Here is a 22176-nt window from a genome sequence, read left to right on the forward strand (position 1 = left end):
ACACATGGATGATGATGATGATGATGATGATATTGGAAATAGTTTCCTTTTGTTTTAGTAGCTCTTTCTTAAATGCTGCCACAAGTTAAATTCTCTTTATTTTCATATGAAATACCTATTAAAGAAAAGAATACAATAATCTTTATTTATTAGGATTAATTTAACCTTTTCCAAGTATTTAATAATACATATATTAATTTATTCCCTTTTAACTTTAGTAATCTCATGGGATAGGTATACTTTCACTACTTTGTAAAATATGAGAAATTAAGTACTATGATTGAATAGAATTGATGGGAGTGGGTACCTTTGCTTGTTCCTGATCTTAGTGGAAAATGCTTCAACCTTTCACTATTGAGTGTGATGTTAGCGGTGGACTTTATGTAGTTTTTATTATTTCAGATACTTTTTATCTATACCCAATTTGTTAGGAGATATTATCATGAATGGATGTTGAATTTTGTCAAATGCTTTCTGTGTCTGTTGAGATTATCATAAATTTTTTTCTTTCATTCTATTATGTTATGTAGGATATTTATTAATTTGTATAATGTTGAACCTTCCTTGTATCCATAAATAAATCCCACTTGATCATGTAGAGTGATATTTTTAAGGTTACACTGAATTCAGTGTGCTAGTATGTTTTTGAGGATTTTTACATTTATATTCACAATGGACGTTGGCCTGTAGTTTTATTTTCAGTAGTAGTCTTTTCTGGCTTTGGGGTCTGGATAATGCTGACCTTATAAAATAAGTTGAGTAGTATTCCCTCCTCTTTCATATTTTGGAAGAACTTGAGAAGGATTAGCATTGATTCTTCTTTAAATATTTGGTAAAATTCCCAATGAAGCCACTTGGTGGTGGGCTTTTATTCACTGGGAGGTTTTTGATGACTGATTCAAATTCCTTACTACTAATTGAGCTGTTCAGATTTTCTGTTTATTCCCCCTTCACTCTTGGTAGATTGTGTTTCTAAGATTTTTTTTTTTTTTCTTCTTCTAGGTTGTCCAGTTTTTTGGTGTATAGTTGTACACAGTAGACTTAGAATCCTTTATATTTATTTTTGTGGTATCAGTTGTAATGCCTTGTTTTCATTTATAATTTTGTAGATTAGGGTCCTTTCACTTTTTTTCTTGTTTAGTCTAGCTAAATATTCATTAATTTTATTCACCTTTTCAGAGAACCACTCTTAGCTTTGTTAATCTTTTCTATTGTGTTTATGTTCACATTTCATTTAATTCTGCTCTACTCTTTATTATTTTCTTCTTCCTAACTTTAGGTTCAGTTTGTTCTTTTTCTAGTTCCTTGAGGCATAGAGTTAGGTTTTCTATTTGAGATTGTTCTTGTTTTCCATTGTAGGTTTTTAATGCTATGAACATCCCTTTTGGAACTGCTTTCACTGCATTTCGTAAGTGTTGGTGTGTCATGTTCCCATTTTCATTTGTCTCAGGATACCTTTTAATTTTCCCTTCAGTTTCTTCTTTGACCTATTGGTTTTCAGGAGGTTTTTCTTTTTCTTTTTTTCTTTTTTCTTTTAGTTACCTTGAGGCTTTCATAAAATAATATAACATCTTATTTTAAACTGTTAAGTTATCTTTGATAGCATTCCTAGACATTACACTTTTACTGATCCTCCTGCTCATGTTTTAGGTTATTGATGATACAGCTTATGTATTTTTTATATTGTTTCCAATAACATTGTTGTAATTACGTTTATTTTTACTACATTCATTTTTTAACATTTATTAATTTAACCATTTGTTTACCATTATCAATGAATTTTATGCTGCATTCTTAAATTCCTATGTTTTTAGTGTCCTTTTACTTCCTCTCAAAGAACTCCGTTTAGCATTTCTTGTAAGTCTAATGGTGATAAACTTCCTCTGCACTTTTTTGTTTATTTGATCAAGTCTTTATCTCTCCTAATTTCTGAAGGATAGCTTTGCCAGCTATTGAATTCTTGGTTGACAGTTTTCTTGTTTCAATATTTTTAATGTATTATCTCTCTTCTGTCCAAAAAAAAAAAGAAAAGAAAAAAGTGTATTGAGAAATCTGCCTAAAGTCTTATGCAGTTTCCCATGTAATTTAACTTTTCTCTTTCCTCTCACTGCTTTAAAATTACTTCTTCATTTTTGACTTTTGACAATATAATAATATGTCCTAGTGTAGTGGTGTAGCCGTATTTGCATTCAACCTAATTGAGGTATTTGGGCCTCTTAGATCCAATGTCTATTTCTCTCCCTAGGTTTGGGAAGTTTTTAGTCAGTATTGCTTTATATGTACTTCTGTCCCTTTCTCTTTCTTGTCTTCTTCTAGAATTAGCATAAAGCAGATATTGTTTCTTCTTTTGTGTCACATAAGCCCCAAGGCTTTCTTTATTCTTTTTTAGTCTTTTGTGCATTTTACTCCTCTGACTGGATTATTTCAAATGTGCTTTTTTCTAGGTTGGTTATTCTTCTGAAAAGTTGATTGTGCTTTTGAAGATATCTAATAAATTCTTCAGTTTGGTTATATATATTTCAGCTCTAGAATTTCTGGGATTTTTTTTTTTTTTTATGGTTGGTATTTCTTTGTTTAACTTCTTGTTTTGTTCATGCATTGTTTTCCTAATTTTGTTTAGTTGTCTATCTGTATGATCTTGTAGTTCACTGAATTTCTTTAAGAGGATTAATCTGAATTTTTAACAGCTAATAGAACTCCATTTCTTTAGTGTCAGTTATCAGAACTTTATTAGTTTCCTTTGGTGGTACCTTGTTAGCCTGATTCTGTGTGTGTGTGTGTGTGTGTGTGTGTGTGTGTGTGTGTGTGTGTGTGTGCGTTTCTATTCAATGCATTGACATCTGTGCATTTGAGCAAGCAGTTTCTTCTTCTACATTTCACAAGTTACCTTTGGCAGAGACAGTTCTTCTCCAATAAACTCAGTTGAAATTCTGGATGTGTCTGCTGGTAACATCGTTGTGCAGGTGTGCTTGGTATGAGGGTCGATTTTGGGCAAGGCCACTGCCCAATTTCTGATGCGGGATGTAGGTACCACTAGCTGAAAACAGTTGGATAGAACTGCTACTTGGTTCCCTCCACAAGTGAGGCTGTCAGATGGGCTCCCTGGTTGCCTGGGTTCTCAGGCTTCCTGATTAGCACAGTCTGGGGACTATACTCATTGGTAGGTAGGGTTATAAATTAGCTCCCTGTTCTGGAAGGGTAGCTGAATGGAACTCGGGGCCGGCACAGTCTGTTGTTTGGGGACTAGACTCAGAAGAGACCATACAATTAATGTCCTGGCCATATGGGACCAACTGCTTGCTCTGCAGATGGGTTCAGCCATGGGCAGAGCTCTGTTCAAATGACCCTGTAAGCGGGACTATTGGATGAGCTATGCAACTTCTGTGTGCTCTGGTTCCCTAGTCAGGCAAGCTGAAGGCTTTATTCAGAGATATGAATACATTTCCATGCATAGGCCAAACAGGAAACTGGTTCCAAGGCTGGGAAGACTATTTGTTTGTGGTCTTGACTCAGCCCTACCTACTCCTCAGGTTCCCTGACTAAGCAAGGCCACTGGCATTGTTCTGGATGATTAGCTCTATCTACTGGACTCTCTGCTTGAGTGTTACTAAGCTACACAGCTTCCAGATGTTCTGGCCAGGCTTTCTGGTCAGGCAGGGCTGGGAGCTGCACTCAGTAATGGGTGGGGCTATGAAATAGCTCCCCTTCCTGGGCAAGGTGCAGACCAGGCTCCAGGGCCAGTAAGTATCTTTGTTTGAGGACCAGAATCAGTCAGACTTACACCCTGCCCAGTTCTCTGGTCAGACTGCACCATTGTCTCATCTCTGCGGATCAGCAAAGCCACTGCTTGAGATTACTATGTACTTGGGTGCTACAGGGAGGAACTAGGTCTTCCAAGATCTGCATGCTGGTTTTTTCAAGTCCTTCCCCACTTCTTTACAACTGGATTCCCAGTGGAGATCTCTACACATTCCCCTGCAATACCTGTGAAACAAGAACATAGTGGGGACTCCCAAGAAGTCACTCAACAGTGGGGCTGCATTTCCACTCTGGACTCCTTTTTTCCCACTGAGGGAATAGTAGGCTTAGGGAAAACCTGTTGATGTAGTGTTGTACCAGCTGGTGGGGTGTGGGGGGGAGGGTACTAATTTTGTAAGCATGCAACCGCTGCATTTACCCTTCTAATGCAGTTTGTCTGCCTCTTTGGTGCTGAGGAGTGTTTGAGACTCACCCCTGTTCTAGAATTTTCTCAGTGATGTCCATGAATTATTGTTAGTTGTTTTTGGGAGGGAAAGCAAAGATGGGAATTACTGTTTTTTTGCTTTCTTGGTGACATCACTCCTATAGCATTTTCATTGTTTGGTGCTTCTTTCTAAGATTGGACAATAAACATTAAATGAAACTATTATTTACATTGATTAGACATGAGGCATTTAAGTTAGAGGACTGTTTTTATGTTTCTTCTTTGGGCTTAGAGTTTCCTAAGCCCAATCATATCAAATAATATATCACATGAGAAAAAGAGCAAATCTTCCCTGGTTATTTCTCAATTATTTATTCAGTTTTGATTCTCAGTTATCCTATTAGGTTTTATATAAGCACAAGCAGAAATCTCTTTCAGAAGTACCTGGAAATAAGTAATTGCAAAAAAAAAAAAAAAATCTCCTTCAAAATATTAAGACACTTCTTTTAAGACACAAATATTTATGAGACACTAGAAGGGACATTTTTCAAGTGCAGTATTTGAATTATAAAATCAACTTACTGTATGTTCATCTACAGGTTTCCTAAATCAAGCAGAGCCAAGACTGGAGAAAAAAGAAAAACAAAACAAAACAAAACAAAACAAAAAAACAATAGTTAATAGTTCTCTACTTTCTAGTCCTTCCCTTTAGCCCCTGGATAAAATAGTACCTCCTCTTTTTATTTAACAAACATTACAAGGATAATAGAAAAACTAAAACAAACAGAAAACAATATTTGATTTCTAACTCATGGACCTATCCAGGACAGATAGGCATGTGTATTTACTTTTCTATATTCACAATGGAGGGATTTCATTATGTTATTCTGAGAACATATACAAACCAGCAGCTGATTGAGATCAGGAACAATATACTTGTGTGAGCAGATAATCTTACCTGCTTTTGGATACAATAAGGGATAGAGCAGTCTTAGCTGTCATAGCAACTCCATCTTTGTGGTATAGGTCCATTTCAAAATGCCCCCAGTTGGCTGTGGTGCTACTTATTAGCTCCATAACAAACTATTTTTGAAAAGTAAATTATACATATTTTAAAGTTAAAAACTGAGTTATCAACAAGAATTAGACAGGAGAAAGAGTGACCCAATAGGTCAAAGGAGAAGAGGTCCTTTTCTATTTCTAAATTAAAATAACTATATGAAATTGAACATGTTCTGTGTAGCAAATCTTAGGTTTACCGTAGGAAGCATTCTAAATTTAAAAGACTTTATCATTACTCTTTTCAGAGAATGTATATTTAGGATCATGCACCATTTTTGCTTCCTCTACTGATCATTTAAAATGTTATCTCCTTACTCTATTGTCATCCCACCCTTCCTGGTGGTTTAACCAACTTGGCTTGGCTCAATCAGTTCAGCTTCATACAAGCAGGGTTACACTCAGCATTCATAGATTGTACAAAAATTTACTTGGACATTTTAAACAGATGCTGACAGCCAGGATAGAAATAAATCTCATGGCTCGTCAGTGTGCATCTCTTTTAGAAAACAATGCTTTCCTCACCAGAAACAGAGTGGTTTTCATGAGCTCTTACTAAACACATTTTTTATTTTATGGTAGTTCCTTCCAGTCTATCTTCAATATATGAAGTGCATGTGTATTTACTTTTCTATATTCAGTATTGTGATACATAGATATAAACTCTCTCTCTCTCTCTCACACACACACACACACACACACACAGAGTAGTCTCCCCTTATCTGTGAGGAATATGTTTCAAGACCCCCAGTGGATGTCTGAAAACCTGGATAGTACATATATACTATGTATACTATGTTTTCTCCTATTCATGCATACCTTTTCACTTAAAGGAAGCACTTTATAGCTTCTCCTTGGCATGTCTAAATTGCCCACATTCTATTGTGCTTTGGGGCATTATTAAGTAAGGTAAGGGCAACTTGAACACAAGCACTGCGATACAAAGACAGTCCAGTCAACCTGATAACAAAGATGGCTACTCTAAGTGTCCAATAGGCACGTAGCATATACCACATGGATACGCTGGAGAAGGTGATGATTCACGTCCCAGGTAGGATGGAGCAGAATGAAGGGATTTCATCGTGCTATATTCAGAACAGTGTGCAATTTACATTTTATTACTTTTTAAACTAATTTTTTAGTGATTTTTTAAAATTAAATGGAAAATGAAATTTTCCATTTAATATTTTTGGACTGTGGTTAACCATAAGTAACTGAAACTGTGGAATGTAAACCGTGGATAAAGGAGGACTACTGTATTATTTTTACTCTCCCCTTTCACTTCATGTTATTAAATGTTACTTACAAGCTTGATTTTAATGGTATATTAATCAGTCCAAGTTGCCATAATGGAATACCACTGGTTGAGTGGGTCATACAACAGACATCTATCCTCTCACAGTTCTGGAGACTGGAATTCCAAGATCTAGGTACCAACTGGGTTGGTTTCTGATGAGGACTGTGTTTGGTTTTCAGATGGCAACCCTCCCCCATCCTCAAATGGTCTTTCCCTAGCTGCACATGTGGAAAGAGAGAGAGTGAACTCTGGTGTATCTTTCTCCTTTTATAAGGACAACAGTCATATCAGATTAAGGCCTCAGCCTTATGACATCTTTTAACTTTAATTACCTTCTTAAGAGTCCTACCTCTAAATACAGTCACGTGGGTGATTAGGGCTTCAACACAAGAAATTTGGGGCAACACAATTTAGTTCATAACCAATGCTTACATCAAGTGGCTATTCTTTAATATTACCATTGCCCTACTAGTGGACATGTTTTTAAATTTTAATTATAATTAAAATAATCCTGAATTAAATACATTGTATAATAATTTTCACACAGGTATCAATATTTTGTATGGTATATTCTAAGGTTCTTAATGCATATTATTAAATCTGTTTCAGAAAGAATGAACTGATTTATATTCCTACCAGACTTAAAGGTGTCCAAGAAAACCAAAATAATAAGTGTAAAAATAAGATGATGAAATGGTATAAGTCACTACCTCTCTCTCCCAAACCCATGTCTGGAGAACACAAGAAAGCTAGTGGCAGGTAATTGGATCCAAAAACACTTCAGCAAAAATTATGCCAAATTTATACAATATCAGGTAGTTTAAGAAACCTAAGTATTTAAAAGACTATAACAACATGATTAAATCATATTTTTGTTAGGGTACATGCTATGCTGTTATTAAGAAATATAACATAGTGGTTAAAATAAGATGCAAGTTTATTTTTTCTTACCTAAGATTGCAAAATTAGGTGGATAATTGGTGCATTTAGAAGCTCTTCCCCACATGTTTATCCAGAGACCCAGCTGGTCAGCATATATGCTGGAATGCCTGCTCTCAAAGGTCCTTTAGTGTACAGTTCTATATTAGTGTCCATCGATGTGAGACACAGAAAGTAGAGAGAAAAAGAGATCATTATTTCCCGGAGGCTATTGCAGACAGGTGCATGGGTGTAATGTTCTAAGAAGCTTCCAAGTGTGCCCCTGGAAAATCTACAGCCTGATTTGTGCTGCTCATCTGATGCCAAAGACTGTGACAATCTGTGGGAATTTCCCAGAGGTTCTTGAGATTTAACGTACCTTCAGTGAGAGTTCTTGAAAACCAACTGAAACTTTCTCTGACTTTCACTGACCCAATAGCTGTAAGCTTCTAATTATTTTATACTAAAACTCTTCTATTTGTTTTCCTAAACAAACCCTAACCAACACAGCATTTTGTACCATAACTGTCTCCAAGAAGTGAAATTCAATTTCCAGAATCTGTAAGTGGTGCTGTGCTCTGATTAGATTTGAAGGCAGTAATAAATTCTTTGCTAATGGAAAATGAGACCCTGGTATTTTCATGACATTCACTGGAAAAAATACTTTCTTTAATTAGCATATGAAAATGCCTGCAATGAAGTACACAGAAAGCAAGGATATAGACAACATATTAGCTCTTATATTAGAACATTTGGGAAAATTAACAAATGTAAGAATACAAGAATTGTAAATTGGCGGTTGGTACCAAATAAAACCCTAGAGAATTTGAGAGATGAAAATAACAAGCTTAGGGTTTCAAGTTCCCAACTTAAAGCATGGGTAGGAAACTGGAGCACATTTATGAGAATCCCTAATTTCCTGAAACCACAAGGCTGAAGTTTCTGATAATACCAGGTTTGATTCTTTAGTGGGCTAAATTTTAATGTGCAAGTTTAATTCAAATCCTTAGATCTTTTAAATTACAATGTTCTTTTTCTTTCTTTTTTCAATTAAAAGTTATTGGGTTGACACTGTTTAGTAAAATTACATAAGTTTCAAGTGTACAGTTCTGTCGTACATCATCGTATGTCACATTCTGTGTTCACCACCCAGAGTCAGTTCTCCTTCAGTTTTGATAAGGAAAGACTGGAGCCTTCAATTACAATATGGACATGTGGATGGATTCTGATAAATATGAAGACCTCTAAATTTCTTCTGAGCTTCTCTTGGTGGCAGAAAGAGTAGAATCCTGCCTATCCAAGGGATTACCTAAGTTTTGTTTGATGTCCCCATTAAGATCTCACTCAAAGCCACTCAAAGTGGATGCATATTCTCAGTTTTTACAGCCATTATGCTACCCTGCTTTTAGATGTAGTATTCATAGATCTAGATACAAATCTAGGCACACCACCCAAGGACTACCACGAAGCCGAACCTGGCAGGATGCAGCAGACACAACGAAGAATTGCCAAATTTGGCCAAGCTATATTGGCATGAGAAAATGACAGTAAAATTCACAAACCTGGTGAATACAGGTGAGAGTAAATTATCAGAGTGTTATAGGAAGGATGAAAAATGTATTGTTTGATCTGGCTGATTCTATTGATATGGTGCACTCACCAAAAATATTCTGAAAAATAAATCTGAACATTAACAGCATTGAATCTGTTATCTTGATCATATTATAGTGATTCTACTATGTTTCCCCGAAAATAAGACCTAGCCGAACAATCAGCTCTAATGCATCTTCTGGAGCAAACATTAATATAAGACCCAGTCTTATTTTACTATAAGACCAGGAATATAATATAATATAATATAATATAATATAATATAATATAATATAACCTAACCTAACCTAACCTAACCTAACCTAACCTAACCTAACCTAACCTAACATAACATAATACAATACAATACCAGGTCTTATTTTACTATAAGACTGGGTATAATATAATATATCCAGTCTGATATTAATTTTTGAGCTGATTGTCTTATTTTTGGGGAAACACGGTAACACTGACTCACTTGCTTGAATGGAATCTGGGTTAAAAAAAGCGGCCTACATTAAACAAAACTGAGATTTCAGCAGGTCCTTCGTATACGCTAAAGGAAAAATTCTAAAAGTTTAGAAGAAGAGTGTGGATCTGGATTTATATGTATGATATTCTCTCCACTCCTTAACTGTGTGCCCTGGGACTATCCAGAAGGATAGCCATCAATACCTTGAGCAATACATGCATGTGGGAAGCATCCCCATTGTTGAAAAAACTGTGTTTATTGACTATCTGTTAGCAAAAGATTACAGTTAAATATATTGTCATTGCAATGAGCTCTCAGGCATTAGTGATGTGGTAGGATCCCAAGGCTGCAGTATCACTGAGCCATCAGAAACCAGATGAGCATGGTCATCATGATGCGCAGTAGGGCTGGCAGTAATCAGAATATTTTGACATATAGATAGCCTTGGTAGTGGCTAGTTGATCATAGAGAGCCTAGGCTTGAAATAAATGAGTATTGCACTAAAGTCAAGAGAGAAAGCTTTGTTACTTATCCAATACCTAGACTTGAGCTAGTTCATAGACCTACACTATGAACTTTGAATCAAATAGTTTGTTTTATCCGTCCTGAATTCCTGAATATATGACTTCCACCTATGCTGCAAAGGCACCTGCTCTAATGAACACCTTTCCAGGCAACAAGATTGGTTGAGAGGATATCTAGGGCAAGCAGCCTTTCTTTTAGAATGTTTCAGATTCCATCTCTTCTTATATCCCATGGCCTGCAAATAGTACCATGGCAACATGCCTTTGCAAAGGACGTTGAGAATGCAATCTGTAACTGAGAACCTATGTGCCTTATTGAAACTCCGAGAATTCTATTACTAAACACAAAACAGAAAAAATGAGTAATGGATGACAAATAGTAGTATCTACTATATCTTTAATGGTAGTTCCCCTACCCATTTTATTTCTTTGTTATTTTTTAACTTAATGAAATATAGCTTAACCACTTTTTTTCCCCTACTAGTACTACTAGTCTCTGCTACTTGATATAACAAATATATTTAGAACTTTATATCCCAAACTTTGAATAATGCACTTTCTTTGCAAGCAAATCCAGATTATTGCTAAAAATTTGTCATAGTCTTTGCCATAAAGCAAGTCTCAATAAATATCAGAGGGTTGAACTTAATCTAATCTCTCCAATCATAATGAGAGATACTGGAAATCAGTAATAAGAGACAACTGAAGAAATCGTATTTTCCAATTAAATAATAGCACACTTTAATGGACTTATGGTTCTACACAAATAAAAATGAAAATAGAAAACACTTTTGAAATTATCCAAAACAGATACAGGATAAAGCTAATACAGCACCTCATGTAAATAAATGTTTATATCTGAAAAGATGAAATTAAGAAAATAGAGTTAATTGTCCACCATAAGAACTTATGAAAAACAGCAAAATAAAGATGACGTGTATAAACTTTGGTGCTCATTTCCTTCAGCATGATGTTATTTCTCTTAACTCCTAAATCAAAATAAAACCTACAGTTCAATTTGTTTTCCTAACATACAATTTCACTGTTCACATGCCCAAATCTGAAGTCTAGCTTACTGACTTTGTCATCTTCATTTCAGTATAAATTGACTGTTCTTTCAGTCACTCTTGACAAATATTTTGGCAGTCAACTTGACTTCTCTCTTCTCACTCCTCTATTGCTGATCCATAGACAATATTTTTTTCTTCTGACTTCTATGTCTGACACCTGATTACTTCTCAATACTTCCATGGCATTAAAATGGTACACATTACTGATGAGAACAATACCATGAATAATTCAAACAAATATTATGTTGAATGTGAGAACACGAAAGCAAAACAGTATGTACTCATACTGTATAATCCCATTTATGTGATGTTTTAGAACTAGTCAATGGTGAAAAAAACAAGCAAACAAACAAAAAAACAGAACAGTAATTCTCTCTAGTTGGGATATTGCCTAAGAAGGGACATGACAGAACTTTCTAGTAAAGGAAATTTTCTATTGTTAGGGATGTGCTTCAGCCTGGTATATGCATTATTAAACACATTGAATATTGCTACTAAAATGTGTTTATTTTGCTGTATATAAATTTGAGAAAAGACAATAGAAACAAATGTTTAACTCTAATTACTAGGTTTGCTTTTCACAATGTTAATGGTAAAAACATTCTAAAACTGCTACTCATTATACAAGGGTTGAGCAAATGAGTAAACATAGTGAGGATAATAAAAGTTGCATGTCTCAGTGTGATGAAAAGAGTTAAAGAAATTAAAATTGGAAAGGCTAAAATGAAACGTGTATTGCTGCATTGTATGGAAGTATCAATATAAGGCATGATATGTATACATGCTCTGTGTGTGTGTGTGTGTGTGTGTGTGTGTGTGTGTATTTATATACCTCCTCCTAGCCCCGTTTATATAAAAGACCTGAAAAAAATGTTACATCTGTAACAATGAGCATACCTAACATACAGTTCTTTGTTTCTAAATATTATCCACTAAAATAACTGATTTCAGAGTAGTAACTGGTAAAGTGGAATATGAGCCTGGTATCGTTTTTTGCACTGGAAAGTAAGAAAGTGATTAGAAAAGTATACGGGTTTGTCAAAAACACACAAAGTTTTCCTTTGAAGAGGCTTCCACTGTCCAAATTTGAGACAATTCAAGCATCAAAATAATAACCAAGTAACCTATTAAATGAAGTATACATAAAATAATTTTGATATAATAAATGGCACAAAAATCTTTCTTAAAGTAGACTAGAGATTAAAGCATGAAGTAAGAATGTTGAATTTAGAAAATTAACAATGCATACTAAGTTTTTCAGTGAAACTTTGATAAGAAAGATGATATTGAAATATTTTCATAGTTTTCCCCAGGAAACTACCAATTACAAAGATAATAATAGTAACTTTACAGAGAAACTTTGCAGGCAAAACTTGATTAATATGAACCTCACTAATACTGGGAAATCAGGTACCTTCTGAAATGATGCACTGAGAAGACATATTGTATAAGTGGTAATCCTACCCAAAGTGCACAACCTAAATACAGCCATGAAGAAGCACTAGAAATACACAAATTATGGGGCAGTCTACTAAACAAATACCCTATGTTCTTAAAGAAATGTCAAGACAAGAATGAAAGTCTAATGAACAGACACAAATTAAAGGAAACTAGAAGTATGCCAACCAAATGCAATGTGTGATCCTGGATTAGTCCCTGGCTAGAGAAACATATATCCAAAGTATATTATTGGGAAATTTGTGTGATCTCAGATAGTAGTATTGGGCCATTAAATGTTATTTTTATAACTGTACTGTGGCTATGATTCTTATTCGTAGGAAATACATACTGGATTATTGAGTGTAAAGGAATATAATATGTGCAGTTATCAAACTATTCATAAAATAATGTATTATAGAGACTGGTAAAATAGATATAGCAAAATGTTAAAAACTGGTGAATCTGGGTAAAGAGCCCACAGGAATCTCTTGTATCATTCTTGAACAGTTTCTGTAAATTTGAAGTTATATCCAAATTTAAAAATCCAGCTTCCATTATCCTGACAAATACAGAAATTATTACAAAAAGTGCAGTGATGCAATAATAACCTGATACAAGTGTATAACATTAGTTATGCACAGAGAGGATGCTGTGTATGTGAAAATAAATATATGTTTCAAATAGAAACATGAATAAAAGTCATAATGTTTAGGGTAAAACATATCAAATGCTTAATTTATATGTCAATACTAGTTAAGAATTTAAGTACACAAAGACAAGGTATTCAAGGCAAGTACATGCATGAATCAAAGTAGCTATTGTGACGGTGAATTATATAGACAGATTAAACAAACCAGAGTGAGCATCTATGGAGAGAGGTATCCAAGTGGAGAAAGAGGTGGGGGAGAGTAGTACTAGATATAATGAAAAGTATAATAAGGGAGTGGCATTGCTCACTGAGCACTACTGTCTGTCACAAATCTAGCTGCACAGCTAATTAAATTATCTTCACTTTCTGAAAAAAATTTTAATGAAACAGGGAATTGCACTTAATAAAATTGAGATCAATTAAAAATAATAAGAGATTGAACATTTATTCTCCAGTGTAGTTTTGTGCCATCCAGTTCTCGCTATTATCTTCTACTCTGGACTGTAAAAGGAAAGTTCAGTAACTTCAATTTGATAAACATATGGCACATTTACAATGCCACAAGTATTTATATGTAAGTGCCACCTAATGAAACATACTACCCACTCTAGGTGACAATGAAACTGACATCTAACAAGTTCCCTGAACACATGTTAGGTGAATAATATAAACTCTCTACTGGGTTGTACTTAAATCAACAAAGGTGTATACAAAAGAGTATTTAATCTTCATTCATTTCCCTTACTTCTTTATTCATCTTTATTCATTTAATAATAGTTAAGCAGAAGTGCTGCCTTAATCTTGAAAATCTTGTGGGAATATTCAGGAGCAATTTTTTTGTTAGCTTTAAAATGTATTTTATTGTTAATATATATTGGTAGTTATTTACAATGCCACACAGTAATGAATACATAGTGGCAACCATAGTGAAAAAAACAATGGGAACATGCTGTTTTTCAGGGAAGATGATGTGGTGTCACTATGCCTTAGTGACAAGTGACGAAAAACAAAGCAGGGAGGGAGGTGGTAGAAGAGGGAAAAGGGGGTCAAATATATGGTGATGGAGGGAGAATTGACTCTGGGTGGTAACACACAGTGCAATATATACATAATGTTTTATATAAATGTACACTTGAAAACTAGTCATTTTACTAACAAATGCCACCCCAAGAAATTAATAATAATAATAATAATGAAAGACGAATCAGTCACAAGTTACATTGTTTTCCCTTGACTGAGCTTTTTCAGTATCACAAAAATTGCAGAACATTGGAGACATGGATCACATAAAGCTGTAAGCATTCCATTTCTCTATTGTGATTTTTTTGTCCACCTCATTTTGTTGTATTTAAATGGACTTTGTTTCAATTTCCAGCTGCTGGCTATCCTACAGGAATGTGATTCTGATATTATGTTTTCAAAAGATTTAACTTCAGTGATTATTTAGGTTAGCAGTTGGTGGAATCATAAATTGGAGTTTTATCACTGCCAGCATTTCAAATGAGTGAACTTCATTTAGGAGTGAAGAGGTCAGTAATTCAGAATGTTCTATTTCAGTTGGAAAAGGAAAGTAGGTGGCAGAGAGAGCCCCTGTAGACTCTGTGATCAGGTATAAAGCAGAGGAGGGAAATTAGGAAGACTGAAAATCTAAGAAGCAATAATATTCCCAGTAGAGAGAAATAAATAGAAATAAAAAAGTTGGTAGAAAGGATACCACTTAAAGGTACCCAGGAGAAATCATCCTGGAGTGTTGAGTGATGATGCTTTCATGAACAGTAGGAGGTTGAGTAATATACCTTCGTTTGCCATTGTAACCATAATTACTAGCCTACGTGAGAAAAAAGCATTTTAAATTATTTATGGTAGTTTTATTCCAAATGGTCCAAGGAAATCAAAGGATTCTATACCAGTAGTCTTTCTGCAGTACACCAGGATAAATGTACTCAATTTTGAGGGCATAAATTAAGCTTTGCTAATTTCATTTGGTTTTAGCAAGAACAATTGAGAAAATCCTTCTTTAAGAATTGGCAATTAATTCATACCAACTGGTAGTGTTGCTTACCTATCTGAAGCAACTGTCACTATAGAGGCCAATTGAAGGTAAAGCAATGATGTATCACTTCCTTGGCAATTAATAAAAACACTATCTCAAAGATGTTTTGATAATTACGGCCGGCAAAAGAAAAAAAAAAGGAGGAGAAAGAGACAAAATTATGAACTGGGGAAACATCAGCCAATGCACTATATTTTATGTTATACATTTTCTTAAGTAGTTATTATTTTCTGTTCAAAACTCACATGTAGTCCTACCACTTATATCCATAAATTCTATCAAATAAAAATAGTTAACTTTTAGCATTAATGTAGCATTTTATCACACATATACACTCAAGAGGAACATTACTTAGACTCATCATGAAAATAATATATAAATTATTTCCATTGTATTATTTGTTTTTAAATATTCTGCTTTGATTTATAATTATTATTTGCATGGGTAACCTCCACACAGCTCCTGTTTGTCTAGAAAGCCACCTTTTAGATAATCCAAGTCAATCTCTGTTTTAAAAGACTAATTTGGGAAAATTCCCCATTATCACCTTATTTTCTACCTAATTTCTGTAGACTCTAAAAGATTAGCAGTAAATAGTTTCATTTGAAGAATCATTGGGGGAGTATAGAGCAGTAGTCTTTAGAATTATCTAAGTAATGGAAAATGGAGTGAGATAACATAACCTATAATATACAGTTGATGCCTATTTGCTAGGATCTGGGATATTTGAAAATCAATGACTTTTATTTATTAAAAGTATTAATAAATCTATGAATATTTTGAAAATAGGTCATAATAGCTTTGGTATAAATATAGACACAGTGATTGGTTTGTATTTTAATTCATTTAAAAACAAATTACGGTATTTTTGTGTGTCTGATTTATCTCACTTATCAGAGTGCCCTCAGGGTCCATGCATGTTGTTGCAAATGATAAATTCCCTTCTTTCTTATGGCTGAATAATAATATTCTTCTGTGTTCGTGTGTACGTGTGTGTACACACATACATACCATGACAATCAGTTGACAGACACTTAGGATGTTTCCATATTTTGGTTATGGTAAATAATGCTGCAGTGAATGCATATGTCTCCTTTTTTTTTCTTTTTTCTTTGGATATATACCCAGAAGTGGAATTCTGGATCACATGATTCAATAAAAAAGTTATAAATAAATAAACAATAAAAATTTTAAAAATACATCCTAAAAATTATTTTTTAAAGTAGAAATATGTAAAGGAATATATATGTAAACAATTAAATAATTTTTATTGTGTTCAGAGACATGCTTCTTTGAAGAAAAAAATAAGATTTTCCTATGAACACAAGAACATATTTATACACAGACACATATTCACACACATGTATATGTGTATATTTGTGTGTGTATATGTGTATTGATTTATCTCTCAACCTCAGAATATATACATGGACACATATATGTTCATAAGAATATACAAAAATACAGAGGGTGCCAAAAAATGTATACGTATTTTAAGAAAGGAAAAAACTATTGAAATTATTCTGATGGTAACCACTTTGAGCACCTCTTGTAACTGCAGAAGTCAAAGGTGACTTGTATTCATCTTTTGTTATCAGTATATATTGAGGATTACAATTTTAATAGTTTTTTACTTTCTTAAAATGTATATATATATATATACACACACACATATATTTTTTTGGCACTCTATATGTAAACATTTTGCAAGCATATGCATCTATATTAGTTTTAATTTAAGTGTTTGATTTATTATTTATTTCACAGACTTTTATCTAATTCCAAAATAGTAGTGTACTCTTTACAAATGTGGTATTTGAGTGTTAGGGATCACAGCTAAGCTAAGAGAAAAATAGTTTCATTAAATATTTAATTAACCAGTCATAATTACTTCCAATTAACACTAATGATACTAGGGTTACATAAAGAAAAATATACAATCCAGTAATACATGTTAAATAATATGAATGGATAAGTACTTAATGTTTCATATTTTATACAAATATTTTGGTAAATTTGGTTCAGAAAAGCATAACAAACAAAACCATGTTTTTATTTACCACCATCATTGTGACTAAAAGAAGAAATAGGTTTTAAAAATTTTGCCTTTCAGAAAAAATTGTGTTTATTGTGTCTTTGTGAATCTACACAGAATAAGGTAGGTAAATATTACTTCCTGTACACATTACCTTGAACAACCTTTTTAAGCAGGCCATTGCTGCTGGAACTAGCAGTTTGTATGAGCCCAGTGGTCACTTTTCTTAGTCCATGTTGTATCTCTTATCCTGTTTCCCCGAAAATAAACCTAGCTGGACAATCAGCTCTAATGCATCTTTTGGAGCAAAAATTAATGTAAGACCCAGTATATTATATTATTATATTATATTATATTATATTATATTATATTATATTATATTATATTATATTATATTATATTATATTATATTATACCAGACCTTATGTTATAGTAAAATGAGACCCGGTATTATATTAATTTATTCCCCCAGTATTTATCTGCCATCAGAACATGGCTTATCTATAAGGCTTGCTCAGCCATTGTAGTTCATGCACTAACCTGGAAATATAAGGTAGTTAATAGCTTCTGGGGGAACACTTGATCAATTGCAAAAGAAAGTCTTTGGATGAATACTTTTCTGTGTTTCTGTTAAAAATACTAAGGGGCATCTGGTATGGCTACTTGTAAGTGTTTACAGGAGTTCATGTCAGTCAAGTTTCAACCAGAGAAGTAGAATCAGTAGAAGATAGATTAGATAGATGATAGATGATAGATAGATAGATAGATAGATAGATAGATACATACATACATACATACATACATACATACATACATACATACATAGATACATAGATAGATACATAGATAGATACATAGATAGATACATAGATAGATACATAGATAGACAGACAGAGATATTTCTGCAAGTGATTGGCTATGCAATTGAAAGGGCTGGCTAGACAGTTCCAAAATCCACAGTGCAGGCCATCGTCAAGGGCAGGTTGGAACTCTCAGTCAGGAGCTGAAGCTGCTGTCCATAGCAGAATTTTTTTTTCAAGGACAGCTCAGTTCCACTGTTAAGGCCTTTGGACTGACTGATTGAAGCCCATCCAGACTAGATTAATCTCCTTTACTTAAAGTCAACTTATTATAGACTTTCATCACATCTAGAGAATACCTTCGTAGCAATACCTAGTTGAGTGTATGATTCAGTAACTTCGGAGTAAAGCCTGAGCAAGTTGACATACCACAAAGTCCCTCAGGACTTGAGCCTTATTGGTCCAGGACAGAAATCAGCTCAATAACACATCCTTGGTTTGACTTTCCTGTTTTCCTCTTCCCCGGAATGCTAGTCCTTGTCCCTAGGAGAACATCCTCACATAGTCTTCCTACACGCCACATCTTGACATAAGCTCTGCTCTGAGAGAAGAGTAGACAGTTAGAATCATAAGATAATTGGTATCATAGTGGCCTTAAAAAGCAGACCCTTAGTATGGGATTTGGGAAACAGATCACCCACAATTCAGTCAGCAATAGGACTCTGTTGCATCAATGGTAGTGGTAGTGATAACCCCTGGCATACTAAAACATTACCATTAGTAAAATTCTCACTGGCGGAACATTTTTATGAGATATGCACTAGGTTTTTGTGGCTTTCATAACAAATTACCAAAAACTGGATGGATTGCAGCAACAGCAATTTATTCTCTCACAGTTCAGAGGCCAGGAGCCTGAAATCAAGGAACTGGCAAGGCTGTGCCTCCTCCAGAGGCCCTATGGGAGAATCTGTTCCATGCCTGCCTCCTAGCTTCCTGGCGCTACCTCGGTGTTCCTTGGCAAGATCACTCCAATTTCTGCCTTCTTCACTTGGCCTTCGTCTCTGAGTGTGTCTCCTCTGTGTATCTGTCCCAAAATAACCTCCTCTGTATTTTTATAAGGATACATATGGTTGTATTTAGGGTCTACCCAGATAAGCCAGGATAAATGCCTCCTTTTAAGATCCTTACTTTAATCATATCTTTTGCCATATAAGGCCCTTTTACAGGTTCAGAGAATTAGGACATAGGCATCTATTTCTTTAGGGCTAATTTTCACCACACTGCAAAGTGGAGTGTGAAACACTGGTTTATAATGTAGGGATTACATTTGAATATTTTGGGGACAGTAGACCTTATAAGGACTGGAGATGGGTGGCTTCAGATTGGTTTTAGAAGCCCTCTTGAGAGAGGATTATGATAGGCTCAGAATAGCCAACTATTAATGGATGTCAGAAGATCTTGCTATGTTCTCATAGCTAGAGACCCTCATTACCTAAGCTGCAAGATAGACTGTGCTGACAATCAGGTTGAAATTTGATTGTAGTGTTGGCAGAGCTTCAAGACACCAAGTGCATATCTTTGCTGATATATGCCAAAATCAGGACACTGATAGAGAAAATAATAGGATTTTGGTATATAGAATGGGGAAATTTGTGTCAATATAGCAGAGAATATTGAACCGCCTAACACCCCTGATATTCCTAGCCAAGGAAAACAATTCCCTCCTTCTTGCTATAAGACGGCAGTCTTCTTTCACCTGGGAACTATGCAGAACTCACTTGAGGCAATTGCCACAAAGAAGTTGTATGTCTGTCTACCTGCACACCTTGAATTCCAGACTTATTGTCATTTTGTCTTAAATAAATAGTCTTAGGGTTCTGCAGAGACTAATTTTGGAATGATCACAAATGTATTGCATTTCTAGGAAGGGCTCAAAAGAAATGTTTTTTTTCATAAGAAATGCACTGGTGAGAGCACATGAGGATATTTAAGAAGCTGAATAGACCAGTTGACAATAGTCACTGGTTCACCTTGGTATTCCAATTACTATGCTGTGGCCATGGAACCATTTTTTGTTTGTTTGTTTGTTTGTTTGTTTTGTGTGTGTGTGTGTGTTGATAGAATTGTTAGTATTCTCAAAAACCAGAGGGTAAGAGGCAAGACAGAAGGAATTACCAAAATAACTTTTGGTTGGAATGGTGATCAGGATGTCTTTATCTGCAGGAATCTAGAACACAGTATTTCTAGAAATTAGAAGGGTTTTACTCAGTCTCCTACAAGAAACATCAGGCTACAACAAATCCTCATAGAAATCTCTATTAAATCTATTATTTTAATGAATGGTGGCTGAATTAATAAAATAGTAGTCTATAAAAATTGGCCAACAATTTATATAAAATTTGAAAGTGGTTTATTACCTTAGTGTCTTTTTATCTTTCATGCTGAAATTTATAGTGATGAGACCAGATGCGGAGAAGCACTCCTTCAAACTAACATGTAATACAATTCTGAAGACTTTGTACATTTTGCACTTTGTATGATTCTGACAACTAGTGACTTATTCTATATCCCTTCTCATAGTACCCCAAAAGTTAACTGACGTCTATAACTATGAACCCATAATCTTCTGTGAATGTGGCCACTGGCTTTTTAAGGAAATAAATGTCAATAAAGAAATTTCTGTGCTCAAAATTTACAAGTAAGTAAATAAATGAAACATTTCAATGCTTTAACTTTGTAACCTTAGAGGAGGATCACTGGTGATAAAAATCTCTTTTCCTAAATTTGTAATGCATATTAATCAGGTTTCAATTCCTCCTCAAAAATATATATAATGAAAAAACTATATATAATGAACATTCAAAAAAAGGAAAAGTTTAACTAAAATTTCCTGAAAAAATTTTCTACAAATAAATGCAATTGGGCGAATTTTAAATTAAAATTACCTAAGCTTTCAGTAAATACTGATAATTTTCACAATTGAAAACAATCTATGTTGCCTGGCATGTTAATTTTCATCATTAATGAGAGGAGTATTATCTCTAATTAATTTTGTAATTAAAAAATGGCATTTAAAATGCCAAATAATCTAAAAGTATAAAATGCAAATTTCAAACAGAACATATTATTGTAATGCAAATCATCTATCATTTGCAAGCTAATGTCGATTTGTTGATGTTTATTTAAAGTAGGTACTTTAATTGTTGAAGATAGTATTCTCTATAGGGAGAGAGATAAATTTTATGAAATGATGCAGGAAAATCAAAAGTAACTGTATTAATGGTTTCTCCTGAACAATATGCCACTCAGGATTATACTGGTAGCTTATTATGAATAGGCTTATGGCTTGATCTTATAATTCTGGATTATTCGAGTCTACAGGTCTCAGTAACAAATGCAGGGATGATTCCACCAAGGCATCCAGTTATGTTTCCCTAAATTCAAATCTGATATTGCCTCTTCGCAGTCAGTGCTCTTCACTGGATCATGGGAAACATGATTAAAAAAAAAACACTATATATATATACACACACATACACACACATATATGTGTATATATATATACACATATATATGTGTATGTATGTATACACACACACACTCACACACACTCACACTCACACATATATGATGACTGACCATGACTACGGAGAAGAAAGAAGTCTGGTTTATCCAATGAAGATATAAATAAAATGTATGTTTATGACATATTTGGAGGGCTTCATAGTATCCCTATGCTTAGAGGTAAAGATTTTTAGAAGGTAACTGGTACCTAACACAGGCATGGCCACCAAAGTTCTTATAAGTTGTCCTTATGTAAGAAGAACATGATTATCTTCCTTCCTACTGCAGTATGTGTATTGTTAGTGGTGAGAACCAAAATGAAAATGAACAGTGCCATGGCCTACTAGTTCTGGACCTCAATGGTGTCATGATACTGTCTCTTGAGACTTAGTAGCAAGTTGCGATCTTGACTTTTCTCTGAGTGGGAAAGGAATGAAACTATTTTTTGATTTTGTTTGTTTGAAGAAAGGTTGCTTGGTAAATGGGAACATTTTCTGGAGTTGTGTGCATAAAATGAAAGTT

This window comes from Rhinolophus sinicus, linkage group LG01 (genome assembly GCF_036562045.2).
Source record: "Rhinolophus sinicus isolate RSC01 linkage group LG01, ASM3656204v1, whole genome shotgun sequence".
Lineage (NCBI taxonomy): Eukaryota > Metazoa > Chordata > Mammalia > Chiroptera > Rhinolophidae > Rhinolophus > Rhinolophus sinicus.